This window comes from Triturus cristatus, chromosome 4_2 (assembly GCF_964204655.1).
Source record: "Triturus cristatus chromosome 4_2, aTriCri1.1, whole genome shotgun sequence".
Taxonomy (NCBI): Eukaryota; Metazoa; Chordata; class Amphibia; order Caudata; family Salamandridae; genus Triturus; species Triturus cristatus.
The window spans coordinates 96,717,910-96,730,409 of record NC_140586.1 but is presented as its reverse complement, the minus strand read 5'-3'; the positions used below and the strand labels follow the sequence as shown (position 1 = coordinate 96,730,409).

The 12,500-nt window shown below is 40.8% G+C and overlaps 1 protein-coding gene across 3 annotated transcripts in view; it reads left to right on the top strand.

Moving 5' to 3' along the window:
* Nucleotides 1-12,500, top strand: part of LOC146833087 (venom factor-like) — a 777,614-nt gene that overhangs the window by 650,797 nt on the left and 114,317 nt on the right. The window lies entirely within an intron of this gene.

Here is a 12,500-nt window from a genome sequence, read left to right as displayed (position 1 = left end):
CTCTTTGAAACAACTCTACTAATATTCAAAGTTCTATGTGCACAACTTTCATCCCCTGCATGTTGGTTTTGGTTGAATACCACTATGTTAAAGCAGATACAATTACAAAAAAGTAAATATGTGCACAGACCTTACATGCAGATGTGCAGAGTGTAACATACCATTTAGAGGGAAGTGCTGATCAACTCAAAGTGTTGCCTTATGAAAGTCATGGCCTCTCCCCACACTCACCAATAGTAAAATAAAACTCAACACTCTACCATGCACTGTGTTCTGAAAAATGATGTGATTTGCGATGTTAAAAGTGCTTTTATAAATGATATAATTTCAGATGGCATAACTGATTTAATATGAAAGGTTATAAGCATTGCATGGGGAAGACGCGGGTTATAGTTAATGTAGTTTAGCTACTGGGTTGACAATACTGTGTATTGAGGTGCTCCACTTACAATAATTTAAATGTGGTGCAGAAAAAATTAATGTAATATATAACTATTACTTTAGAATTTCTAATGTTTGTGTAGTTTGTTTGTTTGGATAGAAACAATAAATAAAGTTAAAGTCATTTAAAGGTGGTGCGTAAATTATAAACTTAGGCATAAATGTAACCTTAGAATTTGTAATGTTTGGTTCGTGAAGAATAAATAACGTTTTCTACAACTAAGGTTTAGCTCTTGTTTTTCTCATTGAATTTCAATATAAAAAATATTGCACATGGCTGCCCTGCCGTGAGGAGCTGCACCATCCATGAAAATGGAGGCTGCAGAGGCGGAACTCAATCCTGACTCTTGATGCAGCACAGTGAGTGCGGATAATTGAACTTGCAGTTTATTTGGGACCCACCTTGGGAATAAAGAAGGCATATTTAATGTAGAGACATGCAGACCTACTTAAGGAAAAAAATGGTTCAAAACGGGACCACAAGTCCCAGCATGCTTGAATTTCAAACGCACTTAGCGGATAAAAAAAGCAGCATGAAGAACTTCCTGCTAGTCCAACATGCCTTTGGTGACCTTTGAGGAAGAGGGGAAATCCTCGAAACGCGTCAGGTTGCAGAGTTGACCCTGAAATAAAGATGCAAGTTTCCTGGGAAGAAGAAACAGAATGGTTCACTCGCCGTTGTGTTCGCACCTAAGCTTTCGGGCATTTGATGAAAAATATTGCACACGGCTGCCCTGCCGTGAGGAGCTGCACCATCCAGGAAAATGGAGGCTGCAGAGGCGGAACTCAATCCTGACTCTTGATGCCGCACAGTGAGTGCAGATAATTGAACTTGCAGTTTATTTGGGACCCACCTTGGGAATACAGAAGGCATATTTAATGTACAGACATGCAGACCTACTTAAGGAAAATAATGGTTCAAAACGGGACCACAAGTCCCAGCATGCTTGAATTTCAAAATGCACTTAGCGGATATAAAAAAGCAGCATGCAGAACTTCCTGCTAGTCCGACATGCCATTGGTGACCTTTGAGGAAGAGGTGAAATCCTCGAAACGGGTGAGGTCGCAGAGTTGACCCTGAAATAAAGATGCAAGTTTCCTGGGAAGAAGAAACCGAATGGTTCACTCGCCGTTGTGTGCGCACCTAAGCTTTCGGGCATTTGATGAAAAAAATAAATAAATAATATATATATATATATATATATATATATATATATATATATATATATATATATATATTCACTTAAAAAACCATAGGTTTCACACATGTTATCGTTAGCTGGGCATTTCACTCGTGAAAAACCAATGAAATTCCCCCGTTATAGTTAGGTCAGATAACTATAACTCGCGCGACCGCCACTCTATCACAAGGATGATGTCATCGGTGATGTCATGAGTAATGCCACTGACCATGTCATGAGTGATGTAATATGTGACGTCATGAGCACTGGATTGCGGGCGCGCGAGTTATAGTTATCTGACCTAACTATAACGGGGGAATTTCATTGGTTTTTCACGAGTGAAATGCCCAGCTAACTATAACATGTGTGAAACCTATGTTTTTTTAAGTGAATTTGCAAGGTTTTTTAAATGCTAATTCCTAACTATAACGTGTGTGAAGCCTATGGTTTTTTCAGTGAATTTGTACGGTTTTTTAAATGCTAATTTATGTATTTATTTATTTAAAGTTTTTTCACCGTGCTTCGCGCACCGTGCGCACGCTGTGGGCGCACGGTGCGCTTTGCGCACCGCGCGCCCACGTTACATAGTTCGCGGAATTTTTCCGTTTCTACCGTGCGCGTACGCTACGCGCACTCCGCGATTTTTCGTAAAAAAATGAAAATACATTTTTGCCCTTGGGGGTCCTTCTGGTTTCCCTGACCAAGGCTAGGGGGTAGGGAACTGTCCAGCCTGCCCCCTTTTCACGTTATCCACCGTGCGCGTACGGTAAGCTTACGGTACGCGCTCGGAGCGCGCCTATAGATATATATATTGATTTAAATGCTATTTTCTCAGGAAATACTGAACAGATTTACACCAGACCTGCAAAAGGCACATCCCTGACCTGAGGACTACCTCTCTGCCAAATTTCAAGTAATTCAGCCGTTCGGGCTGCAGCTTGGACTAAAGGTCCTATGGAAAAATGCATGGGGAAAACGCGTTTTGGGACCCCCCTTTTCTCAGCCCCCGCTTGTCGAATCCCCCCGAGACTTTCGGGGAAGGAGCGGAGCGGAGCGCCCCACCTATTTTGAAAATTTTGCGAGGATTCGTCAATGGGCGCCAAAGTTATTCAAAATAGAATGTTGCGGATTTCCTATGGAAACACGGTCCTAACTATAACTATCTACTGGCGACCGCCAGTAGATAATATATATATATGTATATATATATATATTATATATAACTAGTTATAGTTAGGACCTATTTTCATGGGAAAAGCGTTTTTTGATTTGCCAATATCTTTAGCGCCTTTTGACGAATCTTCATGAAATTTTCCAAAAAACAGGGCCGGGCTGCTCAGTTTGTGTCTTGGAAGTTTCAGGGTGATTCGTCAAGCGGGGGCCAAGAAAAAAGGTGGTCCAAAAACGCATTTTCTCCATGTTATTTTCCGTAGGAACTCTATTACAGGCTACAGCCCGACCTGCTGAACGGAATTACACCAAATTTGGCAAAAAGGCAGGTCTTGGTTTAGACTGCGCCCTTTTTGTTAAATGGTGTAAATCTGTTAGGGGTGGGCGGAATTTGCATTTTGAGAACACCAACAAGCAAAAAATTCCACAAAGCCGCAGAACGCAGAATTTTAGGCAATTCCGTGCTCTCTGCGGAATTTCTCAGGTTTTGTACGAGTGAAATGTCCAACTAATTATAACGTCCCTGAAACCTATGGTTTTTTCAGTGAATTTCTAAGGTTTTTTAAATGCTAATTTCTAACTATAACATGCCTGAAACCTATGGTTTTTTCAGTGAAATAAAATAATATATATATATATATATATATATATATATATATATATATATATATATATATATATATATATATATATATATATATATACATATATATATTGTTAGAAATGGGGGTCTCTAGTTGTTACTCTGTCCAGGTAGGCTCCCTTCTACCTAGTCAGGATAAGGTAGTTACACTTGTAAACCTTCCAAGTACAAGAAAACTCTACTCTCTCCAAAACCATGCTGCTAAAATGAGCCCAACCCTTTTTAATATATACATGGAGCCCTTGGCCAAGATTGTGCAAGAATTTGACATATCCATGACCTCGTATGCCGACAACACACAGTTGGTGATCTCGCTGGACGCGAAAAATAGCAGACTTAGGGAGACAATGTCCTCCTGTATGATAAGAGTCAAAGAGTGGATGACAAGAAACTGTCTAAAGATGAATGGGGAGAAAACTGAGATATTATGTCTCGGAAACAAACCAATACCCAGGCCCAATTTAGATTGGCCTGCTTGCCTAGGTAATCCACCTACACCTACAGAAATAATAAAAAGCCTAGGATTTTGGCTAGAATCTGACCTCTGCATGGGACACAGGCCAAGAAGGTTGCCGCAACCTGTTTTGGACTATTGAGAAGCTTACAGAAAATCCTGAATAGGGTGCCAATACAGCTCAGGAAGACGGTGGTCCTCTCTCTGGTCACTTCTCGACTAGACTATGGGAATTCGCTGTTCTTGGGGGCCCCTAAATATGTAACGCGCAGACTGCAGGTAACACAGAATTCAGTCGCTAGGTTGCTCTGTAATGTTCCCACACGGGAATCAGTAAAAAAGCACTTAGTGGACCTACACTGGCTGCCGATTGAAGCAAGAATAAAATTCAAAGTCTTGATCATCACTCACAGAGCATGCCATAATAAAGGTCCAGAAAAAATCAGGAAGTTAATATCTCTTTACATTCCAAATAGGAGGCTACGTTCCAGCACGGAGGAATGCCTAATACAAACAAAGACCAGGAGGGAAAGATGGGGCGGAAGATCCTTCTCCCAACTGGTTCCCAGACTCTGGAACTCCCTGCCATTGGAATACAGACGGATAGACAGAGAATTACAATTTCAAAAGGAGATTAAGACTTGGCTGTTTAAGCAATATCTCTGATGGTGAAATTATTACCATCCTATATACGTGACACAAAAGACTTCATCAGAATAATAGCAAATATACCTTGGGAATCTGATAAGTTGATGATGATACTAGACGTAACAAGTTTGTATACCTATATCAATCATGTAAATGGTATCCATGCGATCCACTACTTCCTCAAAGGTAGATCCTTAAAATATGCTGAGCATAATGAAATGTGAATTGAGTTCCTCTCTTTCTGCTTAACTAATAACATCTTTCTATTCCAGAAACAACAATATAGACAGGTCAAAGGAACGGCGATGGGCACCTGCTTCGCCCCCAGCTATGCGAACTTGTTCGTAGGCTGGTGGAAGAAGCAGGTGGCCTGGGCCGAATGTAACAACCACTGGGTCTCGTCTATTTTTGGATGGTACAGGTATATCAATTACCTTTTTATTCTCTAGAAAGGCCCACGAGAGGAGGCAGAGTCCTATCTTCAGGAATTAAACAATAACATAGTTAATCTCCATTTTAGTGGGCATATCAGTGCAACTGAAGTAGAGTTTCTTATTCTAAGAGTTTTTATTCAAGAAGGTGAAATTTGTACATCCCTATTTAGAAAAGTGACAGCGGGTAATTCGATCCTTGAGGCTCACAGTAACCACCCTAAATCTTTAAAGAACAGCATCCTCTATGGGGAACTCTTGAGACTCAAGAGGAACTGTACTAGAGGCAGTGATTTTTAAAAGGCTGCTGGTGAGGCTATAGAGTGATTAATTGTGAGAGGAAATTCACCATCACTATTACAGAAAACTCTAGGTAGAGTGGAAAAGATTCCTAGACACTCTCTCCTGAGAGATAAGAATCAGCCCAGTAAACATCAAGGGGATACTCCGAGATTTATTACAACATTCTCGAGTGATTCTAATGCAGTAAGACAGATCAGCTCACGTAGCTCACACATCCTCAAATCCGACACTGTGATTGGTAAAAGTCTATCTGACTATACTCACATAACCTACAGGCACAGTCGGTCCCTAAGGGACACTCTTGTACAGAACCATTATGAAGGAATTCCACAGAATCCAAGAATGAGCAATCTAACTGGATTCTTTCCGTGTTCCAAATGTAAAGCGTGTAGGAACAGTCCTAAAACTCTTACATATGAGATTCCTGGTAAAAAACAGCATAGAAAAATCAATAAATGTTTAACTTACACTACTCCCTATTGCATTTATTGTCTAGTCTGCCCATGTAAAAAGTGCTACGTGGGTAGTACTATATATCCAGTGAAACGCAGAATTTTAGAACACGCCAGAGCTATTGAGAAGAAAGACTTCTCGTATCCCGTGGCGAGACATTTCGCGAGTGTTCATCAAAGTGATAGAAATCTTCTACGTTTCTATTGTCTAGACCATGTTCTTTCCCTCGAACAGGGAGATAACAGAGAACTGAAATTACGCAGACTCGAATATAGAGATATAGTTGATCTGCAAACTAAATCTCCCTTAGGATTGAATACGGAAGAAGAGTTAGCAATTCATCTCGGATAGAGCCTGTGATACTGGAATGTTATAAATAGATTTTGCTGTGTTTCACGAAATTAAGAGTTATTTGAAAAGGATTTACTCTCTTGATGGTGGTGCTCTCCTATTCTGTAAGAACAGTCACTTAATCTCAGATGTTCTCTCATAAATTATTAACTGTCATCATATAATCATATATTTATACTAGGAGAGCAAATTTATCTCTGTTCTTTGATTGCCCATACAGGGCTACATTTTGTTTGAGCATTGGTTTTTTGAAAATGCTAACTAGTCTCATATTTTACAAGCCATCTAAATATTAATTCTTATTGGCTGTTGTCCAAAATAAGGTTGTAGAAATGATCAATTTCTAACTGTGATGAATTAGAATAGTTGTGATTATTTCATTAGATATATATACAAAATTAATTTCTTTATATATTTTAGGTAATCGTGCTGCCGAGATGGATTTAAATGCACCACTATGAAATACTTTATTTTGTATCTTGAATGTTCATAATCATGTTGAAAGATTAATGAAATTCTACAGCCGCATGAATGATCAAATAATTGCTCGCACAGAGCTGTATTGCACTTACGTATTCTTATGAATGCATTTGAATCACTGTTTTGCTTCGGTAATGTTTGTTCATCTGAAGATGACGCCTATGGGCTATACAGATTCGTTAGTCCTTCAATTATGTTGTCGCTTTGTGAGGCGTATACCGGAAATGATTGATTTTTTGCTTTGTTTGTTTATTAAAACATGTTGTCACTCAGTCTCCACTTGCAGTGGAAAAAGGCGCTACGTCGAAACGCGTCCTGTCCCGATTTACCTCTCGTTGAAATAAAATAACCGAGATTACCCCTTGGCTGTGTGAGGTCTCCTCACTTCTGTGGTTGCGAGATTTGGAGCTGATATATATATATATATATACATGTTATAGTTAGGAAATAGAATAAAAAAAAACTTAGAAATTCACTGAAAAAAACAAAGGTTACAGAGATGTTATAGTTAGTTTCAGGTTTCACTTGTACAAAACCTGAGAAATTCAGCAGTTATAGGTAGCTGAGCTTACTATAACTTGCGCCCCGCAATGCACTGCTTACGACCTCACATATTACATCACTCATGATATGGTCAGTGACATCACTGATGATATCACTAATGACATCCACTAATGACATCTCAAATTACATCACTGATGACATCCTCCAGTGACTGAGAGTGTTTTAAAAAAAAATATGAGTGTTAAATATTTATACCAAGGTGTATTGGTGAATCAGTGGGAGAATGAGTGCCTCTATGGATGATCAATGGGTGCATGACTGGCTGTATAAGTGAGTGTTTAGGTGTCTCAGTGAATATATGGGTGAGTGACTAGATTGTTTGAATGTCTGTATCAGTCAGTTGGCATCTCAGTGGCTGTATGGGTTGCTGAATGGGTACATGAGTGACTCTATGGGTGACTGATTGGTTGTCTGGATACCTGTATGAGTGTCTGTGTCAGTGGGTGAGGGGGGTGTGGCTACCTGCATGGATGGGTGAGTGGGTGAGTTAGTGCCTGTATGGGTTAGTGAGTGTGTCTTTTAGGAGTTGTATGGCTGATTGACTGTGTGTATGGCTATGTTGGTGAGTGAATGGATGTGTCAGTGGTAGATGGGTGAGTAAGTGCATATGTGAAAGGCAGTATAGGTGAGTGTTGGAGTATATGAGTGACTGTATGTATGGGTGAGTGATTGTGAGTGTGGCCATTTGGGTGAGTGTGTGCTTGTGTATGTGTTAGTATCTTTATGAAGTAGTGAGTGAGTTTGTATAACTGTATATGTGAGTAGGTGGCTGTGTGATTAACTCTGTGGGTGAGCGAATAGGTTTGTGAGTAGCTCTATGGGTGACTGACAGTGTGAGAGTAGCTGCAGGGGTGTTTGAGTGGATATCTCAGTGGCTATATTAGGGACTGAGTTGATGTGTGTGTAGACCTATGAATCAGTGAGTGGGTGTGTAAGTATTAGAATGGGTGTGTCAATGGTTTTGTGAATGGTAGTGGGAAGTTGGAGTGGGTGTATGAAAGGGTATATTGGGGTATGAGTGGGTACAGCAGAGATTCCGTAGATGATTTAATCAGTGATGTCCTCTATGATGTCACTGACCATGTCATGAGTGATGTAATATGTGAGGTCATAAGCAGTGCATTGAGGGATGGGCAACCCGGGACATTGCTGGAGCTGGCCCTGGGAGGTGGCATCCCCAGGCCCATCTAGGGCTCCAGGATGTGGCCCCCTTCTATTTTAGACTTTGGCCTCAAGGAGATGGTGGAGCCTGGTGCCCAGGGGGTCCATGAGGCCCCCCAACTCAAACATGTAAAGCCCCAAGGAGGTCATGGTCCCTGGGACAGGGGGGCTCCGCAATGCCCCCGCATAATATTTTGATTAGCCCCGGGGAGGTGGTTGGCCCCGGGGCAGTTGGGTCTGCGAGGCTCCCCCACATAATTGGAATTATGAAACAAGTGGACCCGCTGCCATTACTAATTTAAAAATGCACCGGGGAGGTGGTGGTCTCGAAGACTTTGATAAGCCCTAGGGGGAGGCCAAGTTTGCCCCACTTATATTTACCATATGCCCGAGTTCCTGGCCCACCCGGGGATTATTCTAAAGCAAACGCAGGAGCCCTTCCTTTCTTTTTTTTATTTTACCGGGGATCCACCCGCAAGTACATGTCAACAGTTTTTTTTTTAAATGCTTTTTTCCCCTGGCGGGGGCTATATGGGGGGGGGTGGTCAGGGTGTTCTTACCCTGCTCCCTTTTCTTTATTTTTAACTTTTTTTCGGGGACTCGGCTTCTGTCCCATTCCCAAGATGGTTGTCAACACTTCCTGGTTGAAGTGTTGGCAGCCAATCAAATTTAAGTAGGATACGCACGTCCACTGCAAGGACTCACGTCCTCAGATTTCTAACTTAGACATCTCAAAATCTACTGAATGGATCTCCACCAAATCACAAAAAGCATGCTTTCTGGACCAACATCTAGCTTTCTGCAAAATTTGGTGTATGTCCGTTCAGTAGTTCGGGCTGTGGTCGTGTTCAAAAAATGAAAAATCTCTATAGATTTAACATGGGGAAAACGTGCTTTGAGACCCCCCTTTTTTTCGCAGCCAACGCTTGACGGATCACCCCAAAACTTTCAACACAGCAGCTGAACCAAAAAGGGGAAGTTTTGTGAAAAGTTTGTTGAGATTCGTCGAGTGGCGCCGATGGTATTAGCAAAACAAAAAACACTCTTCCAATGGAAACTTTGGTCCTAACTATAACTGCCTACTGGCGACTGCTATTTTGAGTAGCAGCAAAGAAAAGGACAGAAAAAAAGAAAAACTTTAATTATATCCAACCATTGCACCCATACAGTATGCTGCTTTCTACTGAACAATATATAGAGGTTTTATAATGAACAACAGTAATGTCTGTGCTGTATTGAAGTATAATGTGTTTATTGCCCTCTTGACATCTCATAAAAAATTAGGATATTATCCGCTGGTGACACTCTTGATTAAGAAACATGTTGAAATGTTGGGGTATAAAAGGTAGTAACAGAATCCATGTCTGTGTCCCTGTCTGTAGTTTTGAAGGTGTCAACCAGTGGCTTATTTGGACGAGCACCTAGAGCGTTGTTTCTCTGTAGAAGCTTAGGTAGAACTGAATGATTAAGTGGAAGTGTCACAATGTATTTATTTACTTGTTTAGAGTTTTCATCCACATTACTACAGAGAGGAGTCATATACCTCACAAGGGTTCTAGACACAATGTTCATGAGGGTACAAATATATTACTACATGAAGGGGTCCTACAACAAAGCAGTGAATTGGACACATTGTGCAAGAGGGTACAAATTCATTATTACAGAGAGGGTCCGTAAACCGCTGCAAATGTTGGACACAATATTCCAAGGTTTACAACTAGATTGCTGAAAGGAGGTGTTGTAAACCTGAACAGAATTTAGGACACAGCAATCCATAGGGTAAAACTATGGTACTGTAGTAAGGGGCTCTACAAGAAAGCAGGAGGTTGGACACCTGATGATGTGAGGGACTCCTAATACACTGTTAGAGTAATGATTCCAGCACCACGTCAGGAGTTTGCAGGATTTGCAAGATATTCTAAGGGGACCCTGGACATTAGTACACTGTGGGCCATCAGCATTCAAAATGCACTGCAGGAGACTGATGTGGTAGTCACAGTAGTTTAGAACAGTGATGGTACCATCACCTCAGCAGGTGGTTAAACACGTAGACCCAAGAGGGTTCTAGCAGAGGGCCTTCACCAATGCAGAGGTTCAACGCAATGAGTAGGGGTGTTCAATTACAATACTCCAACCAACCCACCAGGGATGCCCGAGTTCACCTCTCCTGTTTGCCCTATATATAGACGCCTTTTTACGAGTCTTGGAAGCTAATCGAAGGATTAGCCCTATTATCTCTCACGGCTGGGAAACGAAGGTACTAGCCTATGCCGACGACATTGCTCTGGTAACCTCTAATCCTGAAACATCTATGGCTGAGGTTGAAGCAGAGGCGGCTAGATATGGACTTTTGTCAGGATACTCCCTTAATAGATCTAAAACCCAGATTATTTGTAAGAATATCAGTATGGGTGACGGCACAAGACAGGTAGAAAGAGCTACATATCTGGGAGTAGATATTATGGCTAGTGTTGAAAAGATAGTTGATTGCAAAATTGACCCCTTGATAGAGAAAATCAAACCTGAATTAGTCCGACTACAAATTTGCATCTTTCGATAATAGGCAGATGCAATATAATTAAAATGCTTTTTTTTCCTAAATTTTTGTACCTTATAAGAGCTATCCCGTTAGAATTTAGTATCATTTGTTTGAAAAGGTTCGAAGATCTGTTTTCTCGATTTATTTGGGCTTATGAAAAACCCAGAAGAGCATACAAGTATCTCTCCCTACCAAAGGAAAGGGGCGGGCTGGCTGGCTCTTCCAAATGTACCACTTTATTATTGGGCAACCACTCTTTTGTATTTCCTCATGCTTTTTTCTGATAAGCCAATAGATAACCTTTTGGAAAGCATACCCACACCTATTGAACTCATAATGGGCGAAGATGCTTGGGGGTGGATCTAGAGGTTTTTGAATGATTATCATTATAAGAAAGTATGCTTTAAAACGTTGGCTGCTGGTTACAAAACTATGAAAGCGGTCCGTAAAGTGCTAGGATTGGGTCGTTTGAGTTACTATACACCGATCTATAACAACTCTAATTTCCCCGAAATTTTTAAAGACTCAATAATCAAGAAATGGCAAGACAAAGGGCTGTCCAAACTTGGTGAATTTTACTCCCTATACGATATAGTATCTTTTGAAAACCTCAAAGAAACATATGAATTAGACTTGAGGGATTTCTATAAGTATCTGCAAGTACATGACTTCTTAAGTAAAAAGTGAGGCGGCCCAATAGGATTAACTAACAACTCTAGTATAGACAACCTGAGGAAGAGTCATCCATCTATCGGAGTCGTGTATAATTCTTTTAATTCATTAAAGCTGGATGATTTGGAAACACTGGCTAGGAAGTGGAAAGCGGAAATTGTTTTTTCTGAAGATTTATTTTTCCACTCAACTGAACTAGCACAAAAGCTGTTAATCCTGGCACGGCTCCAAGCTCAGTATTATAAAACCTGCTTTTCGCTCTATTATACTCTGAAAAAGATTGCGAAATGGGGGACAGGGAAAGGGACTTTATGCCCCGATGTTCTCTGTACCAGGCGGATCTTAATCACATGCTTGCCTCTTGCGATTCGTTAAATATCTTAAAACTAGAGATTGCAATTTTTCTAAAAGAGATGTTAGGGAGGGATGTTAGTCTTTCGCCCGCCCTGATCTGTCTTGGGGTGGACTAGGAGACTCAAGGGAAGCCGGGAGAGCAACTGGTTTTTATAGGTATGGCAATATATTAACTCTCCCTAGCCTCAGCCTGGCTAGATCCATCCCCCCCAGGTTATCCTCAATGGCTAACACGATTGGTGGTGAATTATGATTTTGAAAAAGCCATCTATGAAAAAAGAGGGCCACGGTCTTGTGTGAAAGGCTTAAAAATCTGGGAACCACTGACCAGATGTCTCGAGAGGTAGAGCGGGGATCCAAGTGATCTTCGGCCCGGTGCTTCCGACATTAATTGTCATTAAGTGTGTGTCCAACCCTGGGGTCGGAGGGGTGGGAGAGGCTGTAAAAAACATATAAAATTGTGCATGAGAAAATGTTGCTGACTCAATATATTTCTTCTTTTACAAAAGGGTAGCTGTTCAGTTGATACGTGTAACTTTGAATTTGATGAATTAATATATGTATGTTTTTTCTTTGTACCGATATACTTGTAAACTGTTTTGAAAATTAAAGCGCTACTCGCAACATTATAATCATGCACTAAATAAAAATATTT